We start from the raw sequence: 13302 nt of genomic DNA, 5'->3' as shown, positions 1-13302 counted from the left end.
TTGGGTCATGTAATTGTATTTAGAATTTGTGCAATGTATTGCGTATTGTACTAAATTATTTTGGATAATTCAATAAAAATATTGGGCATTTCCATGTAATGTAATTATGTAACGCTGACGCCGGGCAGAAGTAGGTTGTTCTGACAGCGTATAAAAGCAGCAAAAACTAAGATTTGAAGATAGAAAAGGGAACTTAGGAGGAGAGAAAATAACAAATAGGGAAGAGAAAATCTCTAAGTGCCTTAAATAAGCAAACAGAGAAATAACTCTAAAAGACTTAAATTTAATTGATAGTATAAACTGAATTGAAAAACAACAAAGACTAGATGCCTTTATATAGGCTAGACATCTCCTAAATTAACAAGGAAAAGGAAAAGCAAACTTAATTAGAAAAGAAAAACAAATCCTAATATGAAAGGAAAAACCCAATCCTTATTGAAAAGGGAAACTAAAACACACATGCATAATTAAAATAATAATTTTCTAAAATTCCTCCTGCATCAGTCTCTCCAAGTTGGAAAGAACTCGCCCTCAAGTTTAAATCATATTTTTCTCGATCTTTTGGATATCCAATTAATCCCTTCCATCCTGTACTTCTCAAAATCAATGCAACTTGATACCGGAAGAGAAACAATTTACAACCCATCACAACATGACTGGAAATAGTAGTTTGAAAACTCTTCATATCGTATTGAGATGCTTCAATCTTCACACGGTATTCATTTATCTGCCCCCATTCGTGCGGCATATAAATCTCCCAAAAAGGATCAACTATTTCTTCTTCATTGAAAATAAAATTTTCCTCCACCTCTAAAATTTTCATCGTCAACATATATATCATAAGTTGGTGGAGAATTCCAATCCACAAAACATTGCGAATGATCTTCAACGTCTTCTTCATATTGAAACTCTTCATCAACAAACTTAACTCCGAAGTCTAAGTCTCCATATCGTTCATCCGGAACACGTTGTTCCTGAAACAGAACACACTTGTGATATGTGTTCTCGAAATTGGATTTTGAATTACGACCATCAATATCGCAATACATCTCCAAGTTTTGCGCCGCTAGATGCTGTGTTAACTCCGCAACCTACCTTTTCAAATCTTCAATCATCATGTCTTGTATACTACGCTCATGGTAAGAGACTTCCTCATTCGAAATCTGTCCACGTCGACCACGACCACTAGTCATGAAAAACTAATGAAAAAATTCATCCCAAGAAGACACTAAGCTCTGATACCAACTGACGCCGGGCAGAACTAGGATTGTTCTGACAGCGTATAAAAGTAACAGAAACTAAGATTTGAAGATAGAAAAGAGAATTCAGGAAGAGAAAAAATAACAAATAAGGAAGAGAAAATCCCTAAGTGCCCCAAATAAGCAAACAGAGAAATAACTCTGAAAGACTTAAATTTAATTGATAGTATAAACTGAATTGAAAATTTAATTGATAGTATAAACTGAATTGAAAAACAACAAAGATTAGATGCTTTATATAGGCTAGGCACCTCCTAAATTAATAAGGAAAAGGAAAAGCAAACATAATTGGAAAAGGAAAACAAATCCTAATAAGAAAGGAAAAACCCAATCCTTAATGAAAAGGGAAAACTAAAATACACATGCATAATTAAAATAATAATTTTCTAAAATTCCTCCTGAATCAAACGCTCTGGGGAAAAGTACAGTTAACCCATGGTTTGCCTTTTCATTTTATCTACCGAAAAATAAGACTAAGAGGCTTATCACTTGTATTATAAGATAACCAATTCTACATCCATAAATAATAACTAAAGTAATAACTTAAAAGCATCATAAAATAACATAGAATAACTTAAGCATTATAATTCAGTGTTGCAGTCTCATCAAGTCAATCATAAAATCTTATAGATCAAAGTCTTAAAATTTCCAAAATAATACAAATCTAAACTAATTAAGTATCCCGATTCGGTGGTTACTAAACATCATCAAAGGTCAAATCACAATCCTGAGTAACCTTATATGTGAATTCATCATTAATATCTAACAATTCAACATGGCAGGTTCGCATTGAAGATGGTATACAAACAACAAAAACTCTATGAATTCGCCATGTTTTCCCACGTGCGACCATAAGAAATCAGATAAACCCGGATTTTACTCATCAAATACCAGCATGGCCAAATCCTCTAGGGCCTTTGGGGATAACTGGATAAGGGCTCTGTCCTCCTCATATACGACATCTATAGGGTAAGCCAATTATAAAACAAGACATGTTTTACCGGTAAAAAAAGATACAAACATAAGTCAACGACTTAGTGATTAAAATATACAGAGATAACATGTTATTATAGGGTAAACTCAATTATTTCCTAAAAGGTTAATAAACCACGGCCAGTATATGCAATATATATGGTTTTTGTTATTGTTAAATGACAAGGCCTAAAATCATGCTGATGCAAAACGTACATGTAATAGTCATATTCCATATGATCTACTCGAGCCCTTAACTCATTTTTGGTAGGATTTGCGCTATTCTATGAAACTTATAGTATGATATCGGTGCTCCAATGAAGCACGCTACTAGCCACCAACTAGTAATCTGGCTAGGTCCAACCTTAGGTAGCCCAAATTATTAGCGGTATTGTCCTTTTTGTGACCACCACCTGTACATGGTTGTTCGAGTCACCTATAAAACCAATGGATCCAATACTAAATAACAATAAACATAAATCTTTGTACCATAAGGTGTAACTCGTATGATGGTAAGCCCATGATCGCCATTTGTCCATAGAGTTTTATGTTATATGATACAATTAATCATTGATGAGGTGTGGAGTCTTAATAAGTGTACTTGTAACGTGAAAGATTGATGAGTTGCATGTGGTTCATTATAAAAAAGACAATTTCTCTTGTTGATTTATAAGAGTTAAACATAATAATTTGTTTATGTTCTTATATGGTATCATAGCTATAGGCTAGTGCCAACAGATCCTGTAGTTTGTCTCTCTTTGGTGATAGCATTGGCCACACGGGTAGTGCCTTGACAAAGTTCTCCGACAACGTACACCATCGTGCCTTATTCTCTTTTTTTAACAAAATTCTTGGAGAATAAGAAGAGTTAGAATTATACACAATAATTATAGGAATTACTGTAATAATGAGGAGTTACGTGAGATATAAATCACTTGAAGTGAAATAGTTTACAACGTGTAGTGAAGAATTGCTAAGGTGTAGAATCTTAATAAAATGTACTTGTAATGTGAAAGAACCAATGAATTGCGTGTGGTTCATCATAAATAAAAGACAATTTATTTTGTTGAGTTATGGGAGTTAAGCATAACAATTTTTTTTTGTTCTTGTTGGAACAGGCCTTTGACCATCTCATTTAAAAACCAATTGATGTCCAATGAGGGAAGCCAAATCATTTTATGACATTCGAAATTGCACCCCACAAGGTATCAAAGAGCCGTCCAAGTGAGTAGAGCAGCGGGCATTATTGAACCTCAACAATCCCTCCCTAAACATGATGCTCCCGCGACTCGAACTCATGACCCTGGCTCTGATACCATTTGTTAGATCGAGCATTTGACCATCTCATATAAAAACCAATTAGTGTCCAGTGATGGAAGTCAAATCCTTTTATGGCATTCAAAATCGCACCCCGCAAGGTAAGAAAAGAGCCGTCCAAGTGAGCAAAACAGCGGCATTGTTGAACCTCAACAGTTCTTATAAGTATGATCTCTTACAATTCGGTTTTTATTTTTATTTTTTTTTTCTATTCAATATGGAAAAAGAAAAAGAGATTATAGTGGAGGATTTTTACCCGGCCTCTTAATTAATAATAAATATAAAAAGAATGTAAGCAAGAATATTTCCTCCATTTTGCAACTAAGTGTGCATAAAAGTCGGCATATATATCTTGAAATGTTCAAAGCAATTGACTTTTCAAAGAGGGGAAGCTGCTGAAGAACAAGATCTCTTACCTTTTCAATTCCAAACAAATTAAGACACATAAAGAAGTACAACACAAAGCTAGATATAAAAATATGAAATCACTTTCATATATTTCCCAAATCATTCTCAATTGATCAGAAGTTGACATATATAGTAAAAATCTGCTTTGATTAGTAACGACACTTTAGTAATGTGTCAATTACTAAATGTTAGTAACATGTGCGGAGTGTTACTAATTTGGATGTTACTTAAAAAACATTTAGTAACGTGTCAATTTCGAAATTGACACGTTACTATTTAATAACGTGTCAAAATTGACACGTTACTAAATATTTAGTAATATGTCAGAAATTGACACGTTATTAAAATTTAGTAACATGTCAAGTTTGACACGTTACTAAAGTATAAAAAGTTAATAAAAAAAATTCCAAAAATAAATTTGAAAATCAAATTCCATGATCATGGAATCTGATTTTCAAAAATCCAAATCCATGCTGTAGCAAATCAAAATTTAATTGAAAAAAAAAATTAATTGAACTTGGAATACGGTAGGAGCAAAAAATTGAACTTGGAATACCGTAAGAGCAAAAAATTATTAAATCCAAACTCTGCAACTTTTTGCTTCAACCTGGCCACATCTGCTTCAGCAAGAGCAAATAGAATACCCCAATCGGCTATATAAAACAAAGACCCACCTTAAATCAACCAAAAATTATTCAATATCTACCAATTTAACCAATGGGTATCCTAAAAAGGGAGCTGTATTCTCTTGGGTAGCATTCAAAACCGAATTTGGAGCAACCCAAATACTGTGGAGAAATCTTTTCGGTTTACAGCCAAGCTCTGAATTTTTTTAGAGATTTTAGTTAAATCATTAAGTGGGTATAATCGAAAATCATCCATACATACTATGTTACTAACCCATAAATTTTCCTCAACAATCAGTCAATATAATAGAGATCGATCGATTAAATCAACAACATAATCAACAAATTAATGCATATGTATGCTTGAGGAAAGGAGATCGAAGGAGATGCAAAGGGTATGGCAGCCGGAGTACTGCCGAAGGGAGATAGAGTGACGGCCGGAGGTGATTTTGGTGAAGAGAGCATGACTAAGACACTGGGCGATGGAGGAGAGAGTAAGTGAGAGAGAAAACAACGGAGAGCTACCGGGAGGAAAAGAGAAGAAGAAAGAAGAAAGAAAAAGTGCGGCTAGGAGGAAGAAAAAGAGAAAAAGAGGGACTGGCGCTTGTTTCTAATGCCCGATAGTAACTTGTCAACTTTGACAAGTTACTAAAGTTTTTGAATTTATTTATTATTATTATTATTTTTAAAAAAGTTTTCGATTTAGTAACGTGTCAAATGTGACACATTACCATTTAGTAATGTATCAACTTTGACACGTTACTAAAGTTTTCGAATTTTTTTTTTTAATTTTTTTTTTTTAAGTTTTTGATTTAGTAATCGATTTTTTTTTTTATTTTTTTTTTTAAGTTTTCGATTTAGTAACGTGTCAACTTTGACACGTTACTAAAGTTTTCGATTTTTTTTTTTTTTTTTTAATTTTTCGATTTAGTAATGTGTCAATTTGACACATTGCCATTTAGTAACGTGTCACAAATTGATATGGTACTAAATGGTAATGTGGCAAAAAGTAATGAATAATAGACATGTTATAGTTTTTTTGTAGTAATTGCTTCAAAGCCATGCAGGTGCCTTATAAGGCACACTCCTGCCATTGTACCTTGCTTAAGCCAGAAAATGCAAGTCCATATGATCTTGTTCGCCTTTTGCTTTCCTCTAAGTCAGATACAAGTAGATTCATCTAGAGCACAAAAGAGCAATTTACAAAGGGAGATATCCGGCGCCGATGGTACTTAATCATCTCCATTGTTGCACAGAAACTCCTCCTTTACTTGGGGATGCCCATGATTCTGACTAGGAAAATACTGGAGTTTTTTTGAATCTTCTTTCAGGAAACGGTGGATTTCTCATGCTATTGTCAAATTTCTTAGAATTTTTTTTTTTTTTTTTTTTTTAGTATATATATTGAGCATCATATAGCTACATAATGCTATTATGTATGTGGTGTAATGAATTAATGGTAATTAATGCATAACTAAACCATGATGATTGGGTTAATTTATGCAGGAATGGATAGGTCATCCGCGAAGTTCACATCTGTGGTAGGAAATATTGATAAAAGAGTGGAATTAGACAAAAACATTAGACCTGGTTAAACTACAAAAAATGTAGTATTAGTAACGTGTGTACTGTTCATTAATTTTTGCCACGTTATCATTTAATAAAGTGTCAGTTTGTGACACATTACTAAATTTTTTAGTAATGTGTCACTGTACCCACGTTACTAAATTTGACACGTTACTAATTCGAAAACTTTAGTAACGTGTCAAAGTTGACGCGTTACTAAATGGTAACGTGCCAAATTTGACACATTACTAATTTGAAAACTGAAAAAAAAAATTAAAATTAAAATTAAAATTAAAAAATTAAAATTAAAATTAAAAATATAATATAATTAAAAATAATTAAAAATTAAAAATTAAAAAAATTTTAAAAAAAATTAAAAAAAAAATTGAAAACTTTAGTAAGGTGTCAAATTTGACACGTTACTAATTCGAAAACTGAAAAAATAATAATAATAATAATTAATTCAAAATTCAAAAAAAAATTCAAAAACTTTAGTAACATGTCAAAGTTGACACGCTACTAGTTCAGAAAAAAAAAATTAAAAAAATTAAAAAAAATTCTAAAACTCTAGTAACGTGTCAAAGTTAACATGTTACCAAATGGTAACATGTCAAATTTGACACGTTACCAATAGGCATTAGAATCATGCGCCAACTGCTTCCCTCTTTCTCTCTTTTTCTTTTCTCTTCCCTCTTTTTTCTTCCTCCCTGCCGGACTTTTTCTTTCTTCTTCTCTTTTTCTCTCTTTTGCTCTCACACCCACTATACCCCCATATATGGCAGTTCCCTCTTCTCTCAAATGGGAAGAAGAAAAAGAAAAGGAGAAGAGAAAAAGAAAAGAAGATGAGAAGAAAATGAAAAAGAGAAGAAAAATTTTTCTACTGGGTTTGGGTTTGGGTGTTTGAAATTTTTCTGCTGGGTTTGGGTGTTTGAAATTTTTCTTGGTCTGATTTTCTGGTTGGTTTGGTTTGATTTTTCAAGTTGAATCCACTTGAGAAACGGACATCGTATACTCTAATGGGTAATTTTTCTGATTTTTATGGTTAATTTTTCTGATTTTTTTGGTTGATTTTTCTGATCTTTTTATCTCTTTCAAATTAATTAATTATTTGTAACTTGTTTAGTTTATTTTCTTAATTACATGAGTATTGTTGACCCAAGACACTATAGAGGAGTAAGGTAAAGACCGTGGGGGAAATGGGCAGCCGAGATTCGAGACCCACAGAAATACAGAATGCAGCAAGAGTTTGGCTTGTGATCATAGTAAAGGCCTTGAAATTGTTTTTAATGAAAAAACACAAAACTTGCAGGCCTAAGAGTACTACTCGGCCAAATTCTGGAAGTAAATTTGAAAAAAGAAAATTAATTTTTTTACTAATTTTTTAAACTTTAGTAACGTGTCAAAGCTGGCACGTTACTAATAGGAATTTAGTAACATCCAAATTAGTAACACGCTGCACATGTAACTAACCACACGTTACTAACATTTAGTAACGTGTCAAGCCTATTGACACGTTACTAATCAGAAGGTTTTTTGTAGTTTGTTACTAGTCATAAGGTTTTTTGTGTCATTATTAACGCGTCCCTTGCTATGATAGCCTCCAAATTGGCATACGAAAATGGGGCATTTGGTCAAGCCACAGTAGAAGATCAGTGGAGAGTAATTAACTATCATTTACATGTCAAAACATCATACATGCATGTGTTTAATTTTATGATACCCATTGCCCATGAATGATATTGATGATTCATTTTTATTTTTTATTTTTTTTTTCTATTTTTTTTCGCGGATGAAATACTTGGAGTTCTACAGCTTCTGGAACGGTAAAAAAGCATGCATGCAATCTTAACTATATTCCTTCTAAATTTATGGTTAGACACTACAAGTGTAGAAAATTAGCTAACTATAAATTAATTAGTCTTCATGTTTTTGAAGAGAATTAATTCTTCTTGTATTGTTGCTTTTAATTATATAGTATATATATGATTTGCCAATTGCCACAGATTACATAGGAAACATATCGACTCAAGCCATGATGTTCCAAGATACAAGAGTTGAGCCAAACCAGATTGTGGTTGCATTTAGTGGCACCCACACATTCGATCCAGTAGCATGGCAGACAGATATTGATCTCTCGTGGTTGGAGTTTAAAGTCGTAGGAAATGCCCATTTGGGCTTTATAAAAGCTCTGGGCCTGCAAAAGGACAAAGGGTGGCCCAAAGAGATCGATAACTTACTGCGCAATCAGACAGAATCTGAGAGAAATATTGAAAAAGAATGAGAATGCGAAATTTATATTGACGGGGCACAGCTTGGGTGGAGCATTGGCGATTATGTTTGTGACTGTTCTGGCAATGCACGAGGAGGAATTGTGGTTGAATAGGTTGGAGGGGGTGTACACTTTTGGGCAGCCAAGGGTGGGAGACAAGCAACTCGGGGATTATATGAAGGAGAAGATGAAGGAGTATGATGTGAAGTATATGAGGTGTGTTTACTGCAATGACATTGAAAATTCTAAAACGACTCCAATTATCACCTACTCACACGTCTAGGAGTTTTACCGAAAATATCCAGAAAACAGATCTAACTTAGCAGTTAAAAAATCAACCAAATACTAATATGAAATATGCAATCAAGAACACAGAAATTTGGTTACGAAGAGGAAACCATTTAGAGAACTCTCTAAATGTAAAACCTCTCCGGGGCAGCCAAACCCAGGAAATCAATTCACTATATAGAAGAATAAGGAATACAAGAAGAATAACAAAACCTTTGACTCTTCCTTGCACACGACAAGTGACCCACTTGACTTCTACCTCAGTAGCCCTTTCCAGAACATCTGGCACGATTCTCCTAAAAGATTTCCTTTCACCGGAACTCCGATTGGCTTCACGTATTTTCTCTTCAACAATAATCTAGAACAAATTCTCTCTCTCTAAGCACCCTGATATTTGCTCAATAAAATACGTACTTGTAAATGTAGCAAAATCGTGTTTAAATAGAAAATAACCCTAATAAGTCAGCCAGGTCCGGACCTTGCAGATCTGAGGTCCGGACATGCCTCATAAAATGAACTTTCGGGAAATGGGGTCCGGACCCTGCTTCTGGCGGTCCGGACCCATCCTTCAAACGACAGTTTCTGGAAATGGGGTCTGGACCCTGCTTCTGGTGGTCCGGACCTCTTCATAAAATTGTTTCTGGAAATCAGGTCCGGACCTGGCTTCTGGCTGTCCGGACCGGCCCTTCTAAAATCAATTTTTCTGGACACTTTGAGATGTTTCATTTTCACCAACTTTACATGCAAACCGAATGAGCCAAAACATAACCCAACAAACTCCCCCTTTTGGCCATTCGGGGACAAAAACAATTTTTACATGAAAATGACACATCAAATCAACTCCCCCTTTTTGTCTCAGAAGGACAAAAGGTCTTCATATTTCCTGAAACACTTCACAAAATACATCAAGGCATATGTGGAACAGGAGTACAGAAATAAAACTCATGATAAAAAAATTGACGTAGAATGCAAGATCATGAACACACATCATTAAAAACTCCCCCTCAACATATGATTCAATAAGCAACAAGAAGCAAAAAAAAAAAAACAAAAAACAAAAAAACAAAACAAAACAAAACATGTTTCTCCCCCTCAAAAGTCAAATGAACACACATGATACACACATCAATGACTCGTGTTGCACAACGAATATCCCAAACATGCTCCAAATATGCAAAATATACATGAGACTAGAGACGGCAAGAAACTCATATTGCTTAACCCAAGCAAAGAAAAATGTTCCATTCAACCCATGCTTGTGTAGTGTGTGTGTAAGCTATCCAAAGAGACAAATTTTCAACTTACAAAATGAGGAGAAAGTTTCACCACCATGAGGTTTTGACAAGTATATCAAATCAAAAGTCAAACCTTATCATACTAGGGCCTAGCCACTCTCATCCTATACATTTCTCTTTGTAATACATTTTGCACAAGTTTGACACAGTGAAATAAATTCCTTTTGGAATATGATCTTTTGATTTTATTTGTTTCACTATCTTGTTTATTTTTCTCTTTGAGAAAGTGTCCTTAAACTTTTGGTGCTTATCACAAAAGAGAAAGCAGGAATTTTTAAGCCCTAGGTTCAACTAGCATATGGTCAATTTGAAAAATATGACTAGTCAAAAACCTCATATGGTTACCTAACAGACCTCATAAATAAAGTGAAACAAAACCTCAATTTAAGCTTAAATGTGCACAAAAGATAAAGCATAGGCAAAATGTACCACATAAGCTCAAGCTTTAGGTAACCACAAACACAAGTCCATTGACACAAATTTTCATCTCATGCATATTAAGAACATTCCAAGACGCAAGGAATTAAATCCATAAAAAGCAACATGAGAAATTAATGGACTATGTGGGTGCATAAGACAAAAGAAAGAAAAGAAAAACAATCAAAGTAACATATTTTTGTCTTTTTGAAATTTTTCACAAAAGAAATGCACATGAACGAAAACAAATGCAAAACAAACAAAAATACAATGCATAAAGAAAAAAAAAAAACAACATGCTTGAGTTGAGATTACAACAGGCAATACATGAATGTCCTTTAGCATTAAACTTTCATCACATCTTATAGGTCCTACTACAAAATAATGATTAGGTTTAATAACTACTTCTAGGTCTTCACAAGACATTATACATTCATGAACACTTGATTAGCAAGTAGACAAAAATCTTGGTGGTCCGCACACAACATCTTATCTATAAGCCTTTCAAAGATCATAACAAATGAATTTCTTGAAAAGTCCTTTATGAATATGCCTTATAACAAGAATCTCCACACAAACATGTATACACTCTTCACACAAAAAGTGTAACAAAAAAAAATTGCAATGCATAAACTAGAAAGCGAAAAACAAAAAAAAAATGCAAAGTAAAGAAAAACAACATGCTCTAGGATTTTAAAAAATAAGCAAAACAACAATTCCTAGATATGTTATTTACTCACCTAAATTTAGGTGAGATCACTACCATTCCCCCTCAATGGGTGAATGGTATCGACCTTCCTAACCCAAACCTTCTTAACCCTAGGTACAGATTTGTGACTCTTGTTAAACTCATCTAACCTAGATAACACTCATTTCATCATTATGCATAGCCCCTCAAAACCTTTCCTAGAATATGAATTCTCACTCTTATGCTCACGAGGTCTCAACTTAAAACAGTTAGGTCGAATATGACCAACTTTGCCACTATGATGGCAGGTATGGACAAATTTCGGAGAAGCTTGTCTCATATGAGGAGGGATATACATATACTTAGATCTAGACAAACATGACTCTACACCACCTTTTTCTTTCTTAGGAGCAACCTTTTTATTCCAAGGTCTTTGGGATTTCAACTTAGAACAATTTGGTCTAATATGACCAATAATCCCACAATGGTGGCATGTAGGAATGAACCTTTGAGAAGGTTGGTTCCTTGCAAGGTAAACAAAGTTGGAGTTGCTTCTAGGTAAAAAGTGCTCAACACGAGAGTACTTACCTTTCTTACCCTTCTTACCTCTTGAGGTCGCAGTAGTTGTTTTCTTCTTTTTCTTTAAGACTTCTTTTCCTCTTCTTCTTGAAGAGTGAACAACAACTAGCTTATCTTTATCCAATGGCTCTTCCAAGTTTTCTGTTTCAACAAAAGCTTTCTTGGAAGAAGAAGCAAGGTTAGAAGAATGAGCAATAATCTTGTCAAAATCAATCCCAGGTTTATCACAAGTAGATTTTTGGGTATGCAAAATTTTGTCAAGATTATCTTTAGAGAATTTTTCCAATAGAGTTTTGGACTCCTTTAATTCATTCTCTAATGACTCAACTTTATTAGCAAGATCATGATTTTCAGATTTCAATGTTTTACACAAATCAAGAGAATCACTCAATTCACCAATTAGCTCATCTTTATCATGTTTAGCCTCTCTGAGTTTCTTTAGATTCTTGGAATTAATAACTTGTAGCTCAGAGAATTTCACAAACAACAAATTATAAGTCTCCTAAAGATCAATTTCATTATCAGAATCACAATCAAAATAATACTGTTTATCAGAAGACATAATAGTTTCAAAACAATCAAGAGTTTGGGACATCTAGAAAGTATATAGGATCACACTCAGGAATTTAATCCTTTGACAGAGTGAACCCGCTCTGATACCAATTGAAAATTCTAAAACGACTCCAAACGACACCTATTCAAATGTCTAGGTGATTCACAAATATTAAGCGGAATAAGATATAACCTAACAATCAATAATCAACCAAATACAGATATGTAATGAAAATCAAGAACACAGATATTTGGTTACGAAGAGGAAACCATTTAGAGAACTCTCTAAATGTAAAACCTCTCCGGGGCAGCCAAACCCAGAAAATCAATCCACTATAAGAAGAATAAGGAATACAAGAAGAATTACAAAACCTTTGCAATTTACTCTTCCTTGTACACGACAAGCGACCCACTTGACTTCTACCGCAGTAGCCCTTTCCAGAACATCTGGCACAATTTTTCTATAAGATTTCCTTTCACCGGAACTCCGATTGGCTTCACGTATTTAATCCCTTCTCAAATAAGCTAGAACAATATCTCTCTCTAAGCTCTCTGATTTTGCTCTCCAAAAATACGTAGGTTACAATGGCAAACTCACGTAGCTTAAATAGAAAAATACACAACATAAGACTGCCGTGTCCGGACATGGTAGATCTGAGGTCCGGACATGGCTAGGATTACTTATTCGTAACCTAGTGATGTCCGGACCTCCAATTTGTGTGTCCGGACATCTCAACAAAAACGTGTTCTCTAGAACTGATGTCCGGACCCAACTTCTGGAGGTCCGGACATCTCCTTCAAGCATCACTTTCTGGAACTGGGGTCCGGACCCGGGGAATTGAGGTCCGGACCTCCCCTTCTCAATGTAGTTTCTGGAAATGGGGTCCGGACCCTGCTTCTGGCGGTCCGGACCTCTCCTTCAAAAGGTATTCTCTGGAAATTGGGTCCGGACCTGGCTTTTGGGGGTCCGGACCTGCTTTCTAGAATCTGCTTCCTAGACATATTGAGGTGCTCATTTTCAACAACTTACATGCAAACCGAATGTGCCAAATCCTAACCTAACAAC

General features: G+C 34.4%; 1 pseudogene; it reads left to right on the top strand.

Annotated features, from left to right (window-relative positions):
- The first annotated feature begins 5643 nt into the window (after nt 1–5643).
- Nucleotides 5644–13302, top strand: part of LOC132185080 (triacylglycerol lipase OBL1-like) — a 12373-nt pseudogene continuing 4714 nt past the window's right edge.

Source organism: Corylus avellana, chromosome ca6, assembly GCF_901000735.1.
Source record: "Corylus avellana chromosome ca6, CavTom2PMs-1.0".
Taxonomy (NCBI): Eukaryota; Viridiplantae; Streptophyta; class Magnoliopsida; order Fagales; family Betulaceae; genus Corylus; species Corylus avellana.
Note: the sequence above shows the minus strand (reverse complement) of the source record. Positions and strands in the feature narration are given on the sequence as shown.